This window comes from Podarcis cretensis (assembly GCF_951804945.1).
Source record: "Podarcis cretensis genome assembly, chromosome: 10".
NCBI lineage: Eukaryota > Metazoa > Chordata > Lepidosauria > Squamata > Lacertidae > Podarcis > Podarcis cretensis.
Window position 1 is genome coordinate 75,397,680 of NC_137179.1, and position 25,040 is coordinate 75,422,719.

Consider the following 25,040-nt stretch of genomic DNA (forward strand, 5'->3'; position numbering starts at 1 on the left):
GGTTGGCATTATGGTGCCTTAGCCAACAAAAAAGGGTGAGAGAAGCCATTAACCTTTTGCTGCTAACCCTGTCAGGCGAGTGAAACTCAAAACCTTTGTGCTTTCCTGAGGCATTTTCTTTCTGACATTTTGTAAGGGATAAACTCACTGCACACTCACCAGAAATATCAGGAGGGTCAGTGGGATGAATTCCAGATAAGGAGTGAAAAATATCAGGAAATGATACATCCTGCTTGAGGTGAGGGAACAGTCAAATGAATTTTTTTTCCTTAAAGAAAGATTGAGGATTAAAAATCCCCATGTCAACCCTAGCAGAACTCCATTATCATCTATCATTAGAATATTTATTTGAAAAATAGAATATTTATTTGAAAAATAGATATTATATTGTTGGAAGTTACACTAGGACATGGCTTTATCAGTGGGGGGGGGGGATGAAATTTCAGAAGGTGCTGATTTTCTTGTCATAAGTTATGGAGGTTGAGAAAACCTCTTGCTAAAATTCTCTTCTCTACGTAACTATGATGACAACCAGACGACGCTTTTCCTGGGGGGAGGGTGGGGTGTGCATTGCTGGCTCCTCCCTCCACACAGAGAACTTGATGTTGGGGAGAAGTGTTCCAGCCGTCCCTTCTCATTTTCTATGTGTAAATGGTTCAGGGCCTTTTTCTTCCTCCCAAGCACACCACCATCCCAAGGCAACCTTTCCTGGACACTTCAGGAAAAAAATTAAAAGATGATTTGCTGTTTGTATAGATTCATTAGAAAGCTTTCTACTACACTGAGGTGAATGGGGGCCACCTCTGTCCCCACAGTTCAAATGCCTGGAAGATACACCACAACTGCTGGAATAGAGTACCATGAATTCGTGGTGTTTTGCTTCCAGGGAGAGAAAAGGACTGAGATTTTCAACATTTGGGCATGAAATTCAGGATTTGGCTTTTTCAAAGCCTATTCACCACCATGCTTGGGGAGAGGTTCTGCAAATGGGTTGGGTTTTTTATTACTTTAAAATTATATGAAGCAACTGGCAATCAGTACAGTATATGATGCTGATTTCCAATTAAACTCTTTCTTCAGCTGCTGCTGCTGCAGAGATCAACATCCTCAGTGATAACTGCTCAGCTAATTGTAATGTCTAGAATCATAGAATCATAGAGTTGGAAGAGACCACAAGGGCCATCGTGTCCAACCCCCTGCCAAGCAGGAAACACCATCAGAGCACTCCTGACATATGGTTGTCAAGCCTCTGCTTAAAGACCTCCAAAGAAGGAGACTCCACCACACTCCTTGGCAGCAAATTCCACTGTCAAACAGCTCTTACTGTCAGGAAGTTCTTCCTAATGTTTAGGTGGAATCTTCTTTCTTGTAGTTTGGAACCATTGCTCCGTGTCCGCTTCTCTGGAGCAGCAGAAAACAACCTTTCTCCCTCCTCTATGTGACATCCTTTTATATATTTGAACATGGCTATCATATCACCCCTTAACCTCCTCTTCTCCAGGCTAAACATGCCCATTTTGGTTGCCCTCCTCTGGACACGTTCCAGTTTGTCAGTGTCCTTCTTGAACTGTGGTGCCCAGAACTGGACACAGTACTCCAGGTGAGGTCTGACCAGAGCAGAATACAGTGGCACTATTACTTCCCTTGATCTAGATGCTATACTCCTATTGATGCAGCCCAGAATTGCATTGGCTTTTTTAGCTGCCGCGTCACACTGTTGGCTCATGTCAAGTTTGTGGTCAACCAAGACTCCTAGATCCTTTTCACATGTACTGCTCTCAAGCCAGGTGTCACCCATCTTGTATTTGTGCCTCTCATTTTTTTTGCCCAAGTGCAATACTTTACATTTCTCCCTATTAAAATTCATCTTGTTTGTTTTGGCCCAGTTCTCTAATCTGTCAAGGTCGTTTTGAAGTGTGATCCTGTCCTCTGGGGTGTTAGCCACCCCTCCCAGTTTGGTGTCATCTGCAAATTTGATCAGGATGCCCTTGAGTCCATCATCCAAGTCGTTGATAAAGATGTTGAATAAGACCGGGCCCAAGACAGAACCCTGTGGCACCCCACTAGGCACTCTTCTCCAGGATGAAGAGGAACCATTGATGAGCACCCTTTGGGTTTGGTCAGTCAGCCAGTTACAAATCCACTGAGTGGTAGCACAGTCAAGTCCGCATTTTACCAGCTTCTTTACAAGAATATCATGGGGCACCTTGTCAAATGCCTTGCTGAAATCAAGGTAGGCTACATCCACTGCGTTCCCTTCATCTACCAGGCTTGTAATTCTGTCAAAAAATGAGATCAGGTTAGTCTGACATGACTTATTTTTCAGAAATCCATGCTGACTATTGGTGATCACAGTATTCCTTTCTAGGTGCTCACAGACTGTTTGCTTAATGATCTGCTCCAGAATCTTCCCTGGTATTGATGTCAGATTGACTGGGTGGTAATTATTTGGGTCCTCTCTTTTCCCCTCTTTGAAAATAGGGACAACATTTGCCCTCCTCCAGTCTGCCGGGACTTCGCCTGTTCTCCAGGAATTCTCAAAGATGATTGCCAGTGGTTCTGAGATCACATCTACCAGTTCTTTTAATACTCTTGGATGCAGTTCATCTGGCCCTGGAGACTTGAATACATCTAGACTAGCCAAGTATTCTTGTACTATCTCCTTAGTTATTCTGGGCTGTGTTTCCTCTGCTGAATCATTTGCTCCAAATTCTTCAGGTCGGGCATTGTTTTCTTTATCGGAGAAGACTGAGGCAAAGAAGGCATTGAGAAGTCTAGTTGTGTTTTAGGCGAGGTCTCACTTGTTGCCTTCTCTGGGATGTGAGATTCCTTTGCACATAAAATATTTGTGTTTGCTCCTTCTAGTTCTCTTTTATTAGAAGCACTAGTTCTATTAGGGATGTAGAAGTATGTGCTCCCTCAGCTGCTCTCAGACCCGCAAGATTGCCACAACTAGGCTGTATTATCACATCCGTATACACCCTACTGCCGGGATAGCTCAGTCGGTAGAGCATAAGACTCTTAATCTCAGGGTCATGAGTTTGAGCCCTGTGTTGGGCGAAAAGATTCCTGCATGCTGGCTCCCATGGGCAACTTGAGCTGCAGCTCCAGCCTCTCACCCATGCTGGCGTCGGAAGAGATTTGAGCACAGAGGAAGAGGGAGGATTGAGGAGGTGAGGTTGGGGTGGCAGAAGGACCAAGCAGGGCAGACCCCCACCATGCTAGCCCAGTGGGTGGAGGCTGAGGAGGAGCACCTGCAATAGAGAAGGAAGGAAGGCATAAGGGACAGGAGGAAACTCTTTCCCTCTACTCTCCATTGTCCCTCACATCATGCCAGGCTGGACCCACAGCTCGAATATGGGTCTACTTGGAGTAGAACTAACATGAGATACAATAATGAGACTGTCCTTCTGAGTCCAGAAATTCATTTTCAGTACCAGATCTGCTCAATGTCATTTCACACAAAAGGCCACTCCTGGTCCACCTTCTTCCTTTCAGCAGCCGAATTCAGCTGGGAAAGGTAATTTTGTTGTTGCTGTCATCAAACAATTGGGAGCCAGAAACCTTTCTGCATTTACTAAAGAAAATCACTTGGGGATGTACTGGCAAATTCTGCTTGACCTTCTGTCTGCCCGTTCCTTAAGGCCACTTAGTGAGTTCCCATCTGAAGCAAGATGCTCCTGCACTCCTAGACGGGTCCCAAGCTCTGGGGACAGAACTCCAGGGCCCCTTGGTAGAATGAGGAAAACCCCAAATGCAGCCGGGCTGCCTTGCCATATTCCAAAATAAGCAAAGCAGCACATGTTGCCGCATAAAGAGCATTCCTCGCCTCCCAAAAAATAAAGCCGTCACTTCCAGAGTGTAAAACTGCCCAACTGCACCATGCTTCACAGCTCAGACCCTCTTCTCCACTGACTTGTCTTGCCCATCCCTCAGCTGCTGCTTCTGTGCCCTGAAGTCCTCCCTTGGAGATGGAGCTGCCAGCCAGCTGTGAGTTAGGTCAGGTGCCCCAGGCAGCCTCCCTGAGCTGAATGCTTCACAGCCCTCAGTCCTCAGGGCCTTCGGGGATGTGACTTCCTTCAGAGCCGCAGTTATGGTGTCTCTCCCCAGAAGTGCTCACTTGGGGCAACAGAACGCATCCTGTTTGATGTGCAGTCACAGATCCTGTTTCATTTTGCTGTAAAACTGTTTACAGCTCCCCAAATATGCTTTATAAATTAATGAGGAAAACATTTTAAAAATAACCACCTACCTTTTTATAGGCCTATAACTCAAGGCAAGCGTACATAAACTGCAGCACATTTTAATTAAGTGGACTTTATTTTCTACACCCCTCTTAATGAAACTCAGTCTTAATGAGAAAGCAGGGCAGGTTCAATCCCTGCAAAGAATAAACCTGCAGGCAATACTGGCCGGCAGGTGGCCACTGTGGATTGGGCCCATAGAAAGGCAGAAAGAGACAAAAGCAATCTTGATGTGACAAGAGGAAATGGCACCTTTAATGTATTCATGTAAGGCACTCAGAGGGGTGTGCAGGATTCTTCCTTTCTCCCATTTTAACTTCACAGCGACCATCTGAGATGAGAGATGGTTGCTGGCCCAAGCCCAACAAGGAAGCTTCATGGCTGAAGTCCTAAATCAGAACAGTTACACTACGACTATAGAGCTTTATTCCACATATATTCCATATGCCACCATCCTGAAATTCAAGGAAGCTTTAATGTGGAACAGATACAGTATAAGGAACTGGAACTGGAACGTGTCCAGAGGAGGGCAACCAAAATGGTCAAAGGCCTGGAAACGATGCCTTATGAGGAACGGCTAAGGGAGCTGGGCATGTTTAGCCTGGAGAAGAGGAGGTTAAGGGGTGATATGATAGCCATGTTCAAATATATAAAAGGATGTCACATAGAGGAGGGAGAAAGGTTGTTTTCTGCTGCTCCAGAGAAGCGGACACGGAGCAATGGTTCCAAACTACAAGAAAGAAGATTCCACCTCAACATTAGGAAGAACTTCCTGACAGTAAGAGCTGTTCGACAGTGGAATTTGCTGCCAAGGAGTGTGGTGGAGTCTCCTTCTTTGGAGGTCTTTAAGCAGAGGCTTGACAACCATATGTCAGGAGTGCTCTGATGGTGTTTCCTGCTTGGCAGGGGGTTGGACTCGATGGCCCTTGTGGTCTCTTCCAACTCTAGGATTCTATGATTCTATTCTAAGGAGCTTCTGCCAAAGGTATTCTGACCAAGTTCTGTATTTTCTCTGTTGTTTAACTACAACTTTGATTTTGAGCAGAGTTATTTTGTTTCCTTTCTTCCACTGCACTGTTTGCCCATTTCAGGGTTCATTTTTTCGCTTTGTAATTTAGCTCCCCTCATTTGTTGTGCTTTCTCTCTCTCCCCCCCCCCTTCTTGTTTTTAACTTAAGAACAGAAGAAGAGTCCTGCTGCGTCAGGCCAAGCCCCACCTGGTCCAGCATCATGTTCTCGCAAGGGACCAACCACATTTACGGGAAGCCCGCAAGTGGGACTGGACAGCAACATCGCTCTCTCCTTTAAACAATAGTGTAAAAAAGATTGTTGTTTTTTAAAGGGAAGTCTTAGTAGGTGCATCAAAGCACCTTGCACACCTTTAAGGCCTTTTGGGTTGCAGCCCATTGAGCCTGAGTGTTGTAGGAGCATTCGGGTAGAGAAGAATGTAGATCTATTTTAACAACAGCAAATCTTTTGCTTGTATTTGTTTGATTTACCGACTCCCTCAGGGAGCTGGTTTTTTTTTTATGACAACATCCCAGAACAGAAGGCAATCTGACAGGAAATGCAGGTGTAATTTGCTCTGACAACTTCAGGAGTTCTTCCTACACCCCCAGTGTTTTCCAGGAACACAGATTCAAAAATTCATATGTAATTTTTTCAGTCTAAGTCTGTAATTTGGTGCATACTTACTTGGAAGAACTGAGTGGGATTCCCTTCAAGGTTTCAAGCTTATTTCAGTGCAAGTTTCCCCAGCTCTAACCAGAGAGTCCAAAATAGAGACCGACTGAGTTAAAGACTTCTTCTATCCAGGGCCTTCTCCAGCCTACCCCAAAAGGCAGGCCTACTGAGATAAGGAAAGAGCATCAAATGGATTGCCTGATCACAGCTTTATTGTATTCAAGAAATAGCAGCTGTCATTGAAAACACACACAAATTCATTTTAAATATGCTCCTCTCTTCATATGGATTTGAGAGACTCGAAGGTAATAATGAGATAACAAAGGCTCTTCCTTTCCACATAACTTGGTGAGCTGCGCCTGAATTCCAGTCCTACAGCCCTTGGTCAAAATGGCTTCCAAAATCCCTGAAATCTTCTCCCAAGTGCCCCCAGTCCTCAATAATAATAATAATAATAATAATAATAATATTTTTTATTTATATCCCGCCCTCCCCAGCCGAAGCCGGGCTCAGGGCGGCTAACAACAATAAAACAGTACAAAAGTACAGCACAAACAACATTCTAAAATCATTCATTCTAAAATTAATTAAATTCAAGCCACTGGCCACCATTGGGCCAGAGCTCCACGAAGATTGCCGAGGGAGGGAGTCAGGCTGAACCCCGACCAAAGGCCTGGCAGAACAGCTCCGTCTTGCAGGCCCTGCGGAAAGATGTCAAGTCCTGCAGGACCCTAGTCTCTTGTGACAGAGTGTTCCACCAGGTCGGAGCCACAGCCGAAAAAGCCTTGGCTCTAGTTGAGGCCAGCCTAACTTCTCTGTGGCCTGGGACCTTCAAGATGTTTTTATTTGAAGACCGTAAGTTTCTCTGTGGGACATACCAGAAGAGGCGGTCCCGTAGGTACGAGGGTCCTAGGCCATATAGGGCTTTAAAGGTTAAAACCAGCACCTTAAACCTGATCCTGTACTCCACCGGGAGCCAGTGCAGCTGGTATAGCACCGGGTGAATGTGATCTCGCAGCGAAGACCCCATAAGGAGTCTCGCTGCAGCATTCTGCACTCGCTGGAGTTTCTGGGTCAGTCTCAAGGGCAGCCCCACATAGAGCGAGTTACAATAATCCAGTCTGGAGGTGACCGTTGCATGGATCACAGTGGCTAGGTCAGGGCGAGAGAGATAAGGGGCCAACTGCTTAGCTTGGCGGAGATGGAAAAATGCCGCCTTTGTTATAGCAGCAATCTGCGCTTCCATGGAAAGGGAGGTGTTGAAGATTACACCCAAACTCTTAACGGACGGTGCTGGCACTAATTGCGCCCCCACAAGAGATGGGAGTTGCCCCCCCCCAATCCCATATCGTTCCGTCCCAGCCACAGGACCTCTGTCTTCGAAGGATTTAGCTTCAACCGGCTCCCACGTAACCATCCAGCCACAGCTTCCAAACATCTGGTCAGTGTGTCTGGGGCCGAGTCAGGATGGCCATCCATCAACAGATAAAGTTGGGTGTCATTGGCATACTGATGGCAATCCAGCCCAAAACTCCGGACAAGCTGGGCGAGGGGGCGCATAAAGATGTTGAAAAGCATCGGGGAGAGTATTGCACCCTGAGGCACTCCACACACCAAGGAGTGGTGCAATGACAATTCCCCCCCAAGCGCCACCCTCTGTCCCCGACCAGAGAGAAACGAGCGCAGCCATTGAAGGACTGTGCCCTGGATCCCCACGTCGGCAAGGCGGTGGTCCAGAAGTTCGTGATCGATCATGTTGAAAGCTGCTGACAGATCTAGAAGAATCAGCAGCCCCAACCCGCCTCGATCCAGCTGTCTACGAAGATCATCTGTTAGGGCGACCAGAGCCGTCTCGGTCCCATGACCAGCGCGGAAGCCGGACTGGAATGGATCCAGAACCAATGTTTCATCCAGAAACCCACCAAGCTGTTCAGCAACCGCTCTCTCAATCACCTTACCCAGGAACGGAAGATTCGAAACCGGGCGGTAATTGGATAGATCTAAAGGATCTAATGATGTTTTCTTCTTTCTTTTTTTTTCAGTTTTTCACCTGAGTTTCTTTCTTTTTTTTAAGATATTTATTAGAGTTTCCAAATTAATACAAAAAACAAAAAACAACACACAAAAATGCACAAAAAATGACAAAAATACAAAAATACAAAATTAAAAAACAGTTAAAACAAATATAATTTCCATTACCTATTTCCATTAACTTGTTTCCCAGACCTCCTCTCACCTCCCCCTTTTGTATTCCAATTCAAATTCTTAACTCAGCAAATCCTTATTATAACTTATTGTAACTTATTATAACTTATTATTCAACCTTTACATTACAGCTGGTAACCACTTAATTTCTGTCCAACATCCCTCTAATGTCCATTGATTTTGCAATGCCGCTGCAAATAGTCTTTGAATTTCTTCCAGTCTTCTTCCGCCGACTCTTTTCCCTGGTCTCGGATTCTGCCGGTCATTTCTGCTAGTCCCATATAGTCTATCACCTTCATCTGCCATTCTTCCAGAGTGGGTAAATCTTGTGTCTTAGGATCTAATGATGTTTTCTTTAAGAGTGGGCGCACCACTGCCTCCTTCAGTTCCCCTGGGAATGTCCCCGTGCCAAGGGACAAATTGATGATATCCCCCAGGAGGGCCCGCACCTCGTCTGGACACGCTCTAATCAGCCAAGACGGGCACGGGTCGAGAGGACAGGTGGTGGGCTTTCCAGCTTGGAGGAGTCTGTCCACATCGGCTGGGGATATCCGGTCAAAGTGGTCCAATACTGGACCCGAGGCCAGTCGAGGGGCCTCCAGTTCCTTTATTGTATCCAAATTGGCAGGGAGGCCATGGCGGAGCAACAAGACCTCCGCAAAAAATCTCGCAAATGCCTCACAGCTGTGTGTCAAATTGTTATTTAAATTTGGCTGTCCCTCAAGGGACGTTAAAGACCTGATTATACTAAATAATTGCGCCGGGCGAGAGCTGGCGGATGCAATGGAGGCTGAGAAGTAGGACTTCTTAGCAGCCCTCACCGCCATCTCGTAGGTTTTCATAAAAGCCCTATAAGATGTTCTTGAGGCTCCGTCACGGGCACCCTGCCATACTCACTCTAGCCATCTGAGGTCCCGCTTCATTTTCCGGAGCTCCTCGGTAAACCAGGGAGCCCGGTTTCTGCGGGGTCGGAGAGGGCGCTTCGGTGCGATCTCATCGATGGCTGCCAGGAGCTGGATATTCCAGCCCTCAACAAGCTCAGTCAATGAGTCGCCAGGGGGAGCAAGGTCCCGCAAGGCTTGGCGGAATCTATCAGGGTCCATCAGCCTCTGCGGGCGAGCCCAAATCGGCTCGCCACCTAAGCAGGGTGGGGGTGGAAAGTCAATCCTGGCTTTCAGAGCGTAGTGATCAGACCACGGCACCTTCATCGAAGGAGACATGATCACATCTATACCTACGCCAAAGATCAAATCCAGCTTGTGGCCTGCTTGATGTGTGGGGCCCGAAACAAACTGGGAGAGCCCTAGTGTCGCCATGGAAGACACCAGGTCCAGAGCCTGTGAGGAGGGAGTGGCATCAGCATGGATGTTGAAGTCCCCCAATACCAATAGGTTAGGGAACTCCAAGGCCCAGCCGGCCACCACCTCCAGCAGGCCTGACAGGGTGGCTGCTGGTGCGCTAGGTGGCCGGTACACCAGCCAGACAGCCAAGCTCACCTCGGAGCCCCACACTAGGCCAACACATTCAATGCCGGGGATCGATGGCGATGGTAGAGCCCAATGCAAGTCTGCATGCAAGAGGCAGACCTAAATAAGCCAAGTAGGTTACATGGGTGCAAGCTGTGCTAAAAATAGGTTGGCAAATCATGCCTTAGTTTCCTGGGGGGGTGAGGATTTCCCCTTCTACATTAAAAAAGGCAAAAGCAGCTGCCCCCAGTCTCCCCCTTCCATTTATCCTAGAAATATCTGGTCAGTCTTGATGTGTGACACACAGGGGCGTAATCACCTTAGGAGGTTTGAGGGGGTCCGTGCGCAATGTTACACAACACCCTGACATTGCACTTGCAGTGCTGTGAGGAGCCGGGGTGGAGTCAAATGCTCCTTGTATATTGAGGGGTCTTGGCCCCCTCAAAAATACTTGCGGAGGGGGGGACTGTGCACAATATGAAGAATACATTTTGTGGAGCATATGATTAAAAAATAACAGAAAGCATTATAATACATAGCATAATAATAAAATAATCACAAAAGCAGTCCCTGCCCCCATTTAACAGGCCATAAATTATTTAATGGCTGAATGCCTGGGCAAAGAGGGACGATTTGCCTGGAGCCTAAAGACATGTCATGATGGCGCCAGGCAAGCCTCTCTGGTGGGAGAGAAGCAGATTAATCAGTGCAACAATAGCAGCAAAAGGAAAGAACAACAGTGATTAGTTTTTATCATTTGTATAGGCTCCAGAAATGTATACCATGGAAGTTTGGGTTACCTTGTTCTCTTTGGTGTCCTCAGTTCCCTTTTCGCACAGAGCACCTGCCGCCTTTGTCCTCGTTGAATTCCCTGAGAACAAGTTTGCGCTGCAGAAAGGCTTCTGGGGAAAACAGAATAGTTTGGTCAATTAGATGGCTTTTCTTTTGATAAGGACAAAACTAAGGTTTTAGTTTTTAAATATACATTACAGTACAGGATTTGACAGGGCTGAAGGTTGAAAAGAAGGTTAAATATCTGGGATGGCAAATAAAAATGCAGTGCTATTTCAAAACAACTATGTGAAAATATGGAATACGGTTATAGCAGACTTACAGAGATGGAGCAGAAGGATGGGTAGAATCCCTGATGGGTAGAATCCTGGTCGTCAAAAGGAATGTAGTACCAAAAATAAATGCTGTTTCTCTTTCAGACTGTGCTGGTAATCAATGCGGTTCCCTGTTTTAAACAATGGCAAAAAGACATAACTATATTTATTTGGCAAGAATAAGTTTTAAGAATTTAAGAGATGCCAAAGAATAAGTCTTGCCTTACCTAATTTAAAACTGCGTCACGAAGCAGCTTGATTAACTTGGTTAAAAGAGTGGGTGACGTTAAGAAATACTACATTATTGGACTTGGGAGGATCTGACAGAAGATTTGGGTGGCATTCATATCTGTGGTGTGACAAAGGCAAAGTGCAGAAAGCTTTTCTTTATGTTATATATGAAGGAATCTGATGGAACATAAAATTCCCTTATGGTTATCAGCAATGGAGGCCTGGGCACATAAAGAATAAAATCTGCAACCCAAATGGACTTTATATAGAGATTTCTAGAGTTTTCAGGACAATGAATGTAAGCTTAAAAAGTTCAACGAAATGCAAAACTTAATGGGTATCTGGTTCCAATATCATGAATTAAACGAAATCTATAAAAAGGATTTAAAGAATGGATTTGCAGAGCAAAAGTCAACCTTTGAAGTAGGTTTATGTGAAAATGATGAGAAATTAATTTCTAAAATGTACAAATTGCTGTTAGCATGGGAAACAATGGATGAAGTGGTTAAAATAATGATTAAGTGAGCTAGGCAGTGCTATTTTTCTTGAGAAAGAGGTACAAGAACTCATCATTAATGCCTCCCTTCTTCTCTTGGAATGGCAATGGTGCACACCTGCCTTCTTGTGATCTTCAGCTGAATGAAAAGCCCTGGGGCTAAGGATGTTGGACATAATATAGATATGGCTGCTTGGGAAAAGCTTTGGAAAACAGGAATGAAATTTACAGCATGTTATGGCTTTAAAAAACTATTACAAGATGCTGTATAGATGGCATTTAACCTCCAAGAAGCTAGCTCAAATGTACAAAAATGTATCAAACAAATGTTGGAAACGTAAAGGCCTGTGAGGGGTAATTCTATCATATGTGGTGGACCTGCAGGAAGGCAAAGGCCTATTAAGACATGATATATAATGAAAATAATTTTTAAAATTAAAATGGATTTTCCCAAGAAGCCAGAATTCTTCCTGCTGGGGAGACTAGACAGCGAAAGCCCAAAGAAAGCCTCTGCAGTATTTATGTATATGACTCCAGTGGCAAGGATTCTCTGGGTACAGAAATGGAAGGAGGAGAAAACACCCTCAAAGGGAGAGTGGCTGGTGGAAATCCTGGAATACGCAGAGATGGCAAAATTGACTGCACTGATTAAAGATGCAAATTTAGAATATTTAAAGAAACCCTTTCAAGTCTGTATGTTGTTTCCCATATGCAAAGACCACAGCAGGGTCTGAAATGTAAGAAAATAGCACAACATATTAAAAAAAACAAGTTAGAGAGGATGAAATTAGACATGGTGGAATCTTAAAACACAATTGTATGTACTCTGGGTTATAAACATTGAAGTTGGGCGAGTGGGAAGTCACTAGTTTTGTTGAATATCTCTTTCTTTCTCCTCTCTAGAATATGCTCCATATTCATATGAGAGAGAAATTAGACTCAGTTTGCGTTTAAAGGCAAATATATCTAATTTGCACTTTTTGAAAAGACACAGCCATCCCTCAGAATCTGCAAATATCCAGATTTTGCAGTGCAGTTCTCCAGCCAAGTAATGTGTAGGGTAAAATGTGTATACTAGACTGAAGCTTGCATAGAAATGCATATATTGCAGGGCATTCTATTAGGGGATACCGCTTTACAGAATGCATATGTTGGGCAAAATTGCACAGAAAATGTGCATGAGAAATTGACACTGAATTGCTGGTGAATTTTCATAAGTACTTTAAAAAAAAATCATACACAGATGTTGATTACTGAATTAAAGATTGAATAAATTAGAGCCTGGGAGGAACTGAAGTTGACAGATTTCTCCATCACTAGCTCCATCACACCTCGACCTACTTTAAACAGCACCTGAAACCCCATCTGGCAAAAATGCCTTCCCTTCCCAAGTAAAGATCTTACAGCTTTTCTTCTTTTGTTTTCTTAGTGGCAAACTACAGAGATGCAACCCTGTAATTCTTTTCTGAAACTAAATACAGCCTTGAGAAGCTGCTAGTTTGAACAGCACAGCCTGGGGGAGGCAGGGAGAGGGGTGGTTAACACTTTCCTTTTCAGTAATTTGCCCCCATCTACGATTTTTCTCAGGGTTTGTGTCTATAGATGTGTATTTAAGGAGAAAAACAGTCTATTGGATAATCAGCCTGTAGGTGACTTGGTGTGTAAGAGTAGCCAATGGTCATCAGATGAGCATCAGATTTTGCCAGACTGACAGCTAACACTTTCAGAAATCTACTTTTCAAATCCTACTCGGTACTTTGAAAGAGAAGCCTTTAATTGGATTGTGTTTCCTTTAGAAAGCCTGTTTCGTTTAATTTCCTTTTCAGCTTGTCAGTTCTCCTGACACTGTGTAAGCCCTTTCCCCCACTGCACACAGATTTAGAGTCCTTAAAAGCAAGTCACATTTGATGGAGGAAAGAGTAGTTCCTCTACATACAACTCAAGATCAGTTGCCTGAATTGAACTACAGTGGTACCTTGGTTTATGAACTTAATCTGTTCCAGAAGTCCATTCTTAAACCAAAGCGTTCTTAAACCAAGGCCTGCTTTCCCATAGCAGCGGGGGACGCAATTTACAAATGTAACACACTCAACAGGAAGCGAAACATGTTCTGCTTCCAAGGCAAAGCTACTCTTAAACCAAGGTACCACTGTAAACATGTTTTTGACATACATTAGCTTTATGAGGGGTGCATAGGGCATTAGGGGAGGGGTACTCCATCTGGTGGAGGACACGTCATGCTTCTTCTGGGCTGGTTTGTCCGCTTTTGATCTCCATCCTGCACTCAGCTCTCACCTTTGGCTCCTAGAAGCTGTCAGCATGAGACAGCAGCCACACCCTGGGAACGGCTTCCACTGGCTGGCTAAACCAGGTGAGGGGAGCCAATGAGGCTCAAACCCCAGTGAGTTAGGGGCTTCTCCTGCATGTGAACATAGGCTCTGGCAGATGGAGTGGACGAGACCAAGAATGGGTCCAACAGTCAAGAAGGCGGTTTCTGCAGGTGCTGTAGATGGAAGCGAGGGGCAAATGGGTCTCGTCAACCTGGGAAGGGAGCTCATCTGGGAGAAGGAAATCTCTTATCTACGAGAAGGAAAACTCCCGCTGCAATGCAGAATATCTTCAGGAAAAGAAAAGGCTAAGGAGGGAGCCCAACACAAATCCAGAGTGGAGTCTCTAACAAGGGTGCCAACCTGAATAGAATATTGGGGGGAGCCAGGAAAGCACCACCCTACATTACCAATTACCAGACACAGTGCATGCACACCATTTGAATGGCAATGCCCACCAATGTGGGAGGTGGGGCTAGCCCCCTCAAAAAAATTTTTTGGGGGGAAGACCTCAGTCCGTAGGAGTTGGCTCCTTTGGTCCCCTAAGGTAGTTGGACGGTGCCTTGTGTGCTTCCTTTCAGCAACTCCTGCAGCCAGAAGCCAAACATACTGCTCTGCTTTCCTTCCAACCACATAAGCAGGGCCAAGAGTAGGCTCTTGACATCTGGGCAGCCCAGGGCCTCCAGACACACGGCCCAGGCCTGCGTCCCAGGGAGGTCTCTTGGTGGTGCTGACACAGCAGTTTGATTTCATCCCCGAAGATACACTCCATTGTCTCTTGAGACAGGCGGATGCAGGCTTTATGCATATTATATACTGCAGTATAGGGACGCGGGTGGCGCTGTGGTCTAAACCACAGAGCCTAGGGCTTACTAATCAGAAGGTCGTGGTTCAAATCCCCGCGACGGGGTGAGCTCCCGTTGCTCAGTCCCTGCTCCTGCCAACCTAGCAGTTCAAAAGCATGTCAAAGGGCAAGTAGATAAATAGGTACGGCTTCAGCGGGAAGGTAAATGCCGTTTCCGTGCACTGCTCTGGTTCGCCAGAAGCGGCTTAGTCATGCTGGCCACATGACCCGGAAGCTTGGCCAATAAAGCGAGATGAGCGCCACAACCCCAGAGTTGGCCACGACTGGACCTAATGGTCGGGGGTCCCTTTACCTTTATACTGCAATATAACCGTTCAGATTACGTTCTGCTCCTAAATCACCTATTTTATTATGAAATGGCTTCTAAGCTGTTATTGCTCAGCCCAAGGGCTACTCACCCAGAGCTCATGCACCCAGCCACTCTGTTTCAGTGGTTTTGTGGCAAAGACTTTAAAGCAGCACAAAGGAGCATTATCATATTTCCATAAGATCTCCCACCTCCCTGAAACAAAAATTGAACACAGGTGGACAAGTTATTTGAATGATTTGTCACAAGTACCAATCATGATTTGGCACATTAAGAACCTTTGCTGAGCTTGTGAGGAACACATTGAATGAGACCTGTTTATCTCACACACAAAGCATTTGAGCCTAGAACACAAAATATGAACACCAGACTTTGCCAGACTGACAGCTAACACTTTCAGCTGCGGCTTGAACCAAGAACCTCCTCGCCTGCTTCCTGGTATCCCTTGCAGTAAGCTACTTTTGGCTTTAGAAGTACGGGCCAAAGGGTGGTATTAGTCTCCACGGACTAAAGAGAAGGAAGCTGCCAGCAGAGGCCATGCCATGGATGGATGTAAGAAAGGAGGCAGGTGGTACCCAGCTGAGGCTGGTCAGACCCAGTGACCCATTTGCCCTAAGCAACCAGTCTTCATGGCAGAAGGTACCTGGAAAAGGTGGTGACTGGAAATGAAATGGCAAAGTTGTGCTCAGGTGAAAGTGAGGAGGTGTGGTGTCGTTGCCCCCCCCCGAATGTCAGTGTACCAGCCAAACTACACACCTCTTAAAGGACAGGAGTGCTAAGGCTAAGGACTGTCAGCATCTGTGAGGACTGTGCTAACATACAGGTATATTTTTTAAAAAGAGGGGGGTTTCCGTGGGTGATTCAAGACAGGGGTTTATTGTGGGAAGGGTCTCCTCGTGCATGCATTTTTTTTTAGTAGCATCCATACATTTCCCATTTCATCTGAACTTGCTCTTCTCGGGTGGGGGTGGGGAATGGGATAAATCAAAAAAATTAAAAGCTATTGCAAGGAACCTATTGTGAAACTGTTTATCATATGAAGCCCCCATCTGGAAGTGCTCTCAGCTGGAGGGGAAATGAAAGAAGCAAGGAATAAACACAGGAGGGTCACAAATGGGCAGTGATTTTGTGTGGACCTCCCTCTACCCTATAAAAGGGAGCAACTGAAGCATGGCAAGCCCTAGTGTGGAAGCCCACATGGCCTCTAGGGATTGGCTTGTATTGGGAGGGTGGAGAGAAACAGGCTGGCAAAATCACAATACTGTCAGATAACTGGTGCTTAGATCAAACAAAATCAACGGACGTGTAACTATCTTTGTCATGTTCCTCTCTGGTTTGTCTGTTGCCCTTTCATCTTTCTTCCCATCTGTCTGTAGTCTTCCTCCAGTGCAGAAATTTAGATTATAAGCTCTTTGCAGTCGCCTTCTTTTTGCATGTGTTGCGTGAGACACCATTTATATGCTGAACAATCAATCAATAATAAATGTAAGATTTTCAATTTGACCATGAAATAACATATAATTTATAATCTTGTTGTTCAGATCAAAGGCCAAACGTTGGACTAACCAGGACATGTCCAGGAATTGGACTGTCAAAATGGCCTGTGGTGGATCTTTGCCTAATCGGCAAAATGTCCAGGAAAACTAGGGCAATTTTTAAAGAAAAATGCTGTAAAAATCCAAAAAAAGTTTTTGGGGGGTAGATGTTCCCCCAAAAGGTCAACAACTTTGTTCCTGGAAATTAACGTGCTTGTAGCCCAAAGATGGAAAGAAGAACAGTTGCCAACAATAGAAGAATGGCATAATAAAACTGATGGACTAAGCAGAAATGGCAAAGCTGACGGCAAAACTCAAAGACTGACAATGAGAAGTTTAAAAAAGAATGGGGAAAATTTATTGTGTATGTGCAGAAATACTGTAAACAAGTTGGTACATTGGCATGTTTAGATTAAGCACTTGTAAGTAGTAAAGAATTAGAGAATGTAAAGGTGTAACAAGCGGATAAAAATGATAACAAAATGCAGAGAATGATGTAAGATGTAAAGAACCAGTAGAAGGGGATGGAAGGAAGTCTTGAGGTTTAAAGAACCTCGAAAGATGGGGGACTTCTGGGTTAGCGCCATTGGCGAATGGCGGAGTTCCTCCGATTGGAGGAACGGGCTCCGTGGAAACTGGGTCTTCCCACCGCGGCGAAGGTGGGGACCCGCTAGAAATCCCAGGTGGAGAAGCCTGGGAACGTGGGGTTCGGCAGAGCACCAAGAGCGCCTCCCCCACTCGCGGGGAAACCCCTTTTTGGGGCTCCGGAGCGGAGTGGGGTGAGCAGCGCAGTGCTGCGAACTGACTGCTACTTTCACGGAGGGAAGCCACACAGCCATCGCCGGAGAGCGCTGACTTTTTCCTGCTGACAATTGGACTCTAAAGTACCCGTGAGTAAAAACGGAAGATTTGACTAAGAAACCTATGAAATTTATGAATTAGGCAATGAAGCGGGAAGGTCTAAACAGGAAGTCCGCCTTCCGCTTTTTGTAAACAGACTGAAGTAAAGATTTTGCAAGCTAAATAGCCTGGAAAATCGATCCAAAGATTGAAATTTCCTGCATTTATAACCAACAAAACCCCCTTGACAGCAGGGGAAAAGGGGGAAAAAAACTTTGACCATTTAATCCTGCAGAGAAAGAGTAAAGGAATATAAGTTTCTATCGTCCCAAACCTGGGGATGGGGTGTCAGGACAGAAATGGTTGGAGATCTCCATTGATTGAAAACAGAACACTTTTGACAGATAGTTAAAAAAGAGAAACAAATGAACTTCAACGCTGCTTTCTGCATTTTTGTATTTTAAGGAAACAAAGTATTTGAAAATCGAAAGTAAATTTCCCTTTGTTGGATACTTTTCAAAGATGGACGTTAGAAACTGTGTCCCCTAGAGGGAGCTTGTCAGTTTGTTGCTGCAGTTCACAGGGAAACATTATAGTTGTGAGAATTAGACTGTGGGACCAGCTATTTGACCTTGAACAGAAATGTGCAGGGAGGAAGCTCTAACGTCTGCCCTTGGCAAAACAATTGCTATGCTGCAGCAGTTGCATGAGAAAATGAACTTGATGAATGAAAAGTTGGACTTTATGACTGCTGTAGCCAGTAAATATGAGCTAACAGGAAACAAAGACAAGGAAATTCTACAACAACTAACGCAGGAAACTGGCTTGATAAGGCAAGTCCAAGGGCAAATGAAGATGGAAGAGGTCGCGATTGCACCTCAAAAGATACAAAGGGAAAGACTCAAAGTCCTGCATGACCAAAAGCCGCAACATTGGAAGATTGAATTTGGAGTGTGTCTGGAAGTGCCTGGAGTCAAGGAAGCTCTTAGCTCCGGTGGGACTGTGAAACAAGTTGACAGCTACTTTTGGAACAACTACTTTTTGGATAACAAAATTAAAATAGGGGAGGGGGATTCTGGGGAATGGGCTAACTTGATGAAAGAAAATAAAGATTACTACCGTTTGGAATTCCCCGGAGACCCTCTGCTCAAGGAGAGAGGGAAGAAACTACGAAAGAAACCAACAAGGGACAGGGAAAAGTGCAAGTACAAACAAGAACAAGAAAATCTGCAGAGGGGGCGTAGAAGAGACCTGAGAGCCTCGGACATTAGAACACCAGATTGATGGACAGGATGTAATGGTTAGAATGGACTGACATAACCCGAAACCAGGAAGAAGGGATGTTGGATTTAATTAGAAGAGAATTTCTTTTTATATACTTTCTTTTTGGAATTAGTGTGATACTAATGAAATATTAGAATATGTTGGAAAGGAATTAATTGGCTTTAGTAGAAAGGTTTGAAGGAGGTATGCATAAATATGGTTTAAATTTTGAAATTTTATGGTTCATAGAATCATAGAATCATAGAGTTGGAAGAGACCACAAGGGCCATCGAGTCCAACCCCCTGCCAAGCAGGAAACACCATCAGAGCACTCCTGACATATGGTTGTCAAGCCTCTGCTTAAAGACCTCCAAAGAAGGAGACTCCACCACACTCCTTGGCAGCAAAAGATAAGGTTAAAGAAATCAATGGTATATTGAATAACAGAATATAGTAAAAGTTGGAAAGGATATGTTGAGTTAATGGGGGGGGAAAGAGAGACAGATTGTTAAGACAAATTATTTAAATAAAAATTGTGAAGTATGGGAAGAATTTGCTGAAATAATGAATTAAGATAGAATACAAAAAGGGAGGTGTGAGGAGGTCCAAGAAGTAAATGAAAGGATGTAATTTGGATTTGTATTTTTTTCTTTTTTTGTTACTCCTTTTTCTGTTTTTTGTTGTTTTTATTAGAAGTATAAATGATAGATGGTGGTTTGATTTTTGTATCCTTATTTGATTGATTATTATTTTTGAAAAAAATAATTACAAAAAAAGCGAGAAATTGACGTGCTTATTTACAGAAGATCATGCACAAAAATAATCAAGCATATTTAATGTTGCTTCTCCGAGATCATAACTAGGAATTGACATGAACGCATTAAATTATCAGCAGGGACCCAACATATGGGAGGAGTGCAGATTCTGTCCCTCAGCATCTGTGTCTTCGGATTAACGCTTGCCTGCCTTGGAGACGTTTCCTGCCACGGGGCCACCAAGCATGACGAAGCTAACGTGGCTCTTTCCAGCTCATTTAAACAATTTCCCATTGTGTCTGTCACAGCTAAAATCTTCATCAGCATCTGCAGACAGCTGTGGCAGGCTTTGCACTTTGCATATGCCACTGAATGGAAGGCAAAGTTCAAAGGAGGGAGTGGGAGAAGAGACTGTGGATGCGGCCCTGGAGCTGCTATGAGAGAGACAGACAGAGACAAGTCCTTTTTGAAATATGGCAACCCTAGCAATCTGAAACTCAGTTCTCCACATTTCAGCAGCAATTTGTCATTTTCCAGAAAAGAAAGAAATTTCTTCAGCATTTTAGTGCACATTTCTCCTATTAAAGTCTTTTTTAAACACTTTAATTTTTCTAAACAACAAAGACAGACAATGCACATGAAAAGAAAAATTGCCATCTTTCTTTTGACTTCATTACTGAAAGCTTCTTGTGTTTTATTTATATCATGTTGTTAATGTCTGTTTTTTCTAATACACATCTTTTTGTATGCAGTTTTGACTAATGCATGCATCAGTGCAAGTAATTTATCCTAATATAATGCATTTTCCATATTTTTTCACTAATAAGTGCATTTTTAGGCACTTCCCCACCCCCCTGCCTCCAACATATGTATTTTTGTAAACATTTATTTGGAGAAATGTGTTGCAAAATTCAAGTAAGTGTGACTTTTGAAGGATGGCTGTGTTTCAGTTCTCATGTTTTTTTGTAAAGTGCAACTTTGGTAAATTAGGTTCTAAATGCAAACTGAAATCAAGTTCTCCCCCATCACTAGGTAAGTTGCAACTAACTTTTCTCATTGGCTTACTCTAAGCATGACTAAAACTGGATCCAACCTGTAAGGAGGAGAGGGGAGCAAGGTGATAATCACGATTCTTTGGTGGATAGCAGACTAAGTTTTGGTGTTCCGGCATGTTGACAGTGCCACAGGCAGAGAAGCACAGCCAGATGCATCTAGAAGGAGGATCAGGTCCCACCCCTGAAAAGGGCTGCAGACATTTACTCCAATCTAATGCTCACCTTTTTTGGCCAAATTACGTTGTGCAAAGTAAGGTGTGCATTAGATTCAATGGAACATTTACATTTGCCAGCAAATACTTTTTTTGGTTTCAAAGTTCTGAAAACTGAGGTGTGCGTGAGATTTGATGGCGCATTCGACTCAAGTGAATACAGTATGTCTAGAAGACTCAACTGGCAGCTTTCCATTGTTGGTCCCCCACTGCAAAACAAACAAACAAATCCATCCACCCACAAAGACAATGCAAGCGCCCATCTTTGTAAAGGCATGCTTCTCTGTGGGCTGGAGCACGCCCTCTAGTCCTTATTTGCAATCATCTTTGCTGAGCCGTTTTCTGGTGGAGAATGACTAGCACCATGGCAGGGGGCAACCAAGACAACCTACAGTCTGTCCATTGCATCCAAAATCAGCAAACCAATCAAAACCAGCCTGTGATTCTGAACAGATCTGACAGCAAACTCACATTAAAAAACAAAAATGAATCTGAAGAAGAAGAAGGAGGAGGAGGAGGAGGAGGAGGAGGAGGCAGCTAAGAACTTTGGGATTTCTGGATACATTTTCTGTGCCATCTCCTGCACTCCAGTGCCCATGTTAATTTCTCTGAAGGAGCCCATTTATCATGTTGCAAAGGAAGAAATGAGGTCAAAATGGCATGAGAGAAAACAGATGCTGTCACTCCTTGCCATCTAACCTCACTGCCCCTTTCTGTCACCGCTGCCCCTCACCCTGTCATCAAGCCTATAATCTGTGCATCAGATTTTGCTACAGTCTAGCTCACTCGACTTGCAGATTTTCAAGGACATTTCTTCAATCTCACCTCCTCCAACTTCCGACATTTTGTATTGATTTATGGCATTGCAGTTAGCTGAGGGAAAAATAAAAATCCCAGGCCTCCTTTTTCCTCCATAGCTTCTTTGCTGCTTAAGATGCAGCCTCATCTTCTATGAGTAGCTACTTAACTGCTGTACTGCATTTCAACAACGACTATGAGAGTTATTGGGAGTTTGAAAATAAACAGATGGCATACATGAAACGTCTAAGGTTTTGTCTGCACATTTAAAATAGCATCATGCCGCTTTAAACAGTCGTAACTTCCACCAAAGAATCCATGACTTCATTTGAGAGAGCTATGCATGATGTGTTAGGGTTGACTGGCTTTGCTTTCAAACTTTTCAAACTCATTTTGATGCATCATCAGCTCCATTAAATCTTATCAGCTTGGCAGTCTTTTATCAGGCTCAAGTTTCTGTACCCATAACATACTCCCAGCCTAGGATCCCCTATGATAAGAAGTGCAGTGCAGTGCCATAGAGGAAACTCTCTCTGGGAACTTAAAAGGCCTAGGCTATAGGGCCATGGACACATATTTACATAAAATTTGCAAATGCTGATTTACAGGTTGAGACACAGGTTTAGACATCCAGTGTTACATAAAGTGAGTCAACCAATTTATCTGTCCAAACCACCCCAGACAAATTATACAATTAATTTGCTCCCCACATCAGTTCACACCAAAACAGGTTGTTTGTTTTGAAAAGATTGGTTCCAGATCCATTCAGTTCCTTCAGTTCCCCCCGTGTTACCCCCAAACCATATCTGAAGTCAACTTAAATTTAATAGCCCAATTTAATAGTCTACCCAGGAACCAAGATTGCCCCTTAATTCAATTTCCCCCAAACTTATTCCCTACCTGGGACACTCAGAAAACGTTTTGGGAGCTTATGTCCACGCAATGCCAACTATGCACCATTCATGCACATCTTAAGGTTTGCAGGAGCCACAGGTTGGAGGAAATAAAAATAAATATGGGGAAGGGGGAGGGGCAGACCTCAGAAAGGCCCAGGGAGGACTGAGCATGCTCATTGGGTATGACATTCTGAGTACCTACAGTATTAGGATAAGAGGCACAAGTGTACAATCTGTGTACTCAGATAGTTGAGCTGTACACTTTGCACCCTCATTCAGTGTAAGCTAGCCTGTTCTCGTAAGCCCCACTCATTTTTTTGTCTTGTTCTCATGGCGGTTGCAGCGATTACCTTGTGCACCCAGCACAATTTCAAGAACAGCTGCTGTAGAGCAGGGGTCAGCAAACTTTTTCAGCCATGGGCCAGTCCACTGTCCCTCAGACCTAGTGGGGAGGGCGGACTATATTTTTTGCGGGGGGGGAATGAATGAATTCCTATGCCCCACAAATAACCCAGAGATGCATTTTAAATAAAAGAACACATTCTACTCATGTAAAAACACGATGATTCCCGGACCATCCGCGCACTGGATTGAGAAGGCAATTGGGCCGGATCCAGAGCCCAGGCCTTAGTTTGCCTGCCCATGCTGTAGAGCAATACCCATTCATCGTCTACAGAACCTTGTCAAAGGGGACCCCATTTGTGAAAGTGAGCAACCAGAGAGCTCAAGCGTGAGCAACGGGGACATCTGGTGGCTGTGGAGAACCAAAAGTGCAGCAGGAGTGCACTCTATGCAGAGTAAATGGGGTGTGTACACAGGGAGTGGCAGCTTACTCAGTGACCAGGTAGGGGACTGACGGTGGACTTAGTCAGTTATTGAAAGTGCCAGGACTGTGATACTTAGTCACCTCATTGATCATTGCTGGGAAACTTCAGAAGTGGAAGGAAAAGCTCCAAAGTTTTTATACCATGTCATGAAAATGTTCAAAAGTGGATTCAAAATCTAGTTAATAAACAGCAAGTTACAGTCATGTATTTTCATATTTTATGTGACTGACTCATGAACTTTTCAGTATAATGGTTTTCTTACCAACTGGTTATCTGGGGTGTTTGGGGAGGGGTGGTACCTCAGGTGGAGGACACCCACATCATGCTTCTTTTGGGGTACTGTGTCCATCTTTGGTCCCCGTCCTGCACTCAGCTCTCACCTGTGTCTCCTAGAAGCTGTCAGCATGCAACAGCGGCCACACCCTGGGAAATAGCTCTGACTGGCTGGCTAAGCAGGTGAGGGTACCTGATGGGTGAGTTAAGGGCTTCCCCTGCATGCGAAGACAGGCTCCAGTGGATTGAGCAGACAAGACCAATACAGTTGTACCTTGGATCCCAAATGCCTTGGTACTCGGACATTTTGGCTCCCAAGCGCCACAAACCCAGAAGTGAGAGTTCTGGTTTGCGAACGTTCTTTGGAACCTGAATGTCTCACAGGGCTTACAGGGCTTCCGATTGGCTGCAGGAGCTTCCTGCAGCCAATTAGAAGCTGTGCTTTGGTTTCCAGACGTTTTGGAAGTCGAATGGACTTCTGGAACGGATTCTGTTCAACTTCCGAGGTATGACAGTAGTAGGTCCAACAGTCAAGAAGGCCGGTGGGACTCATCTACCCGGGAAGGGAGCCCATCTAGGAGAAGGAAAACTCTGATTCTAAAGCTCCACTGCCTTGTAGGATATCTTTGGGAGAAGAAAAGGCTCAGGAGTAAACCCTACACAAATCCAGAGTGGAGTCCCCAATATGGTTAGATGGCGCCTTGTACATCTCTTTCTGGCAACTCCTGCAGCAAAGTTGGTGCTAACTGTCTTGCTCTGCTTTCCTTTGGGTTACCTTAGCAAGGCCAAGAGGGGAGTCTTGTCCTCTGGGCAGCTCAGCACCTCCAGACACACAGCCCACACTTGCCCCCCAGGGAGGTCACTTTGGTTCTGCTAATGCAGCAGATTGACTTCAACCCAGAGGCACACTCCATTGTCTCTTGGGACAGATGGATGCCAACAATTGGTCCTCTACAGCACGTGGTGTCCTGGAGCTCCCTGAATGAAACATGACAGAGCACCCTGTGCTGAAGGACCGCAGGGTTCACTATGCGGATCTGTTGTCTTTGAGGGAAACTGCAGTCCAACCTTCCCAACCATGACGCAGGTGTCTTCTTTTCAGAACCAAGAGGGAAATGCCAAGTGGCCACGAAACCATAAGGAGCACTAGAGGTGCTGACTCAGTCAGGTGTCTGGCATCAAAATGGGCTAAAAGAATACTTTTAAATTCTTATCCAATTTAGCATGTTTATTTTACTTGCGTTTCAGAAGCAAGCTAAGAACTTTGAAACAGCAGGAAAGAACTGTATGCCAGGATACCAACACAAATTTCATCACATGAAATTAGGACATAAAACTATCCCTACAATTTTTCACACACACACACCCATTTTTTTCATCCAAATTGATTTTTATTAAAGTTTTCACAATACAGTAAAATAATGGATAGAATAAATACAATCAAAAAGACAAAAGAGAGAGGAAAGAGAGAAAGAAAAAAGGAAAGGAAAGAGAAAGAAAAGGAAAAAAAGAAGGGGAGGGAGAACACAGAAATAAGAAACACCAAAGATTTTAAAATATTTCTGATTCTTTGTCTGCTGGTTACATTAGAAAAGGACTGTTTAAACCATCCAGTCCATGTTGGTACCCATCATCTCCACTTTCTGTTTAACCACAT

General features: G+C 44.5%; 1 long non-coding RNA gene across 2 annotated transcripts; it reads right to left on the minus strand.

Annotated features, from left to right (window-relative positions):
• Nucleotides 1–10,104: 10,104 nt before the first annotated feature.
• LOC307225696 lies at nt 10,105–22,388 on the minus strand. 2 transcript variants are annotated; one of them, XR_013843138.1, is made up of 4 exons: nt 22,288–22,388; nt 10,712–10,834; nt 10,398–10,499; nt 10,105–10,277 (listed from the first exon to the last, which is right to left on the minus strand). It is a non-coding gene; the product is annotated as an uncharacterized lncRNA (long non-coding RNA). The 2 variants fall into 2 exon arrangements; XR_013843139.1 differs by having other exon boundaries at nt 10,105–10,499.
• Nucleotides 22,389–25,040: the final 2,652 nt, after the last annotated feature.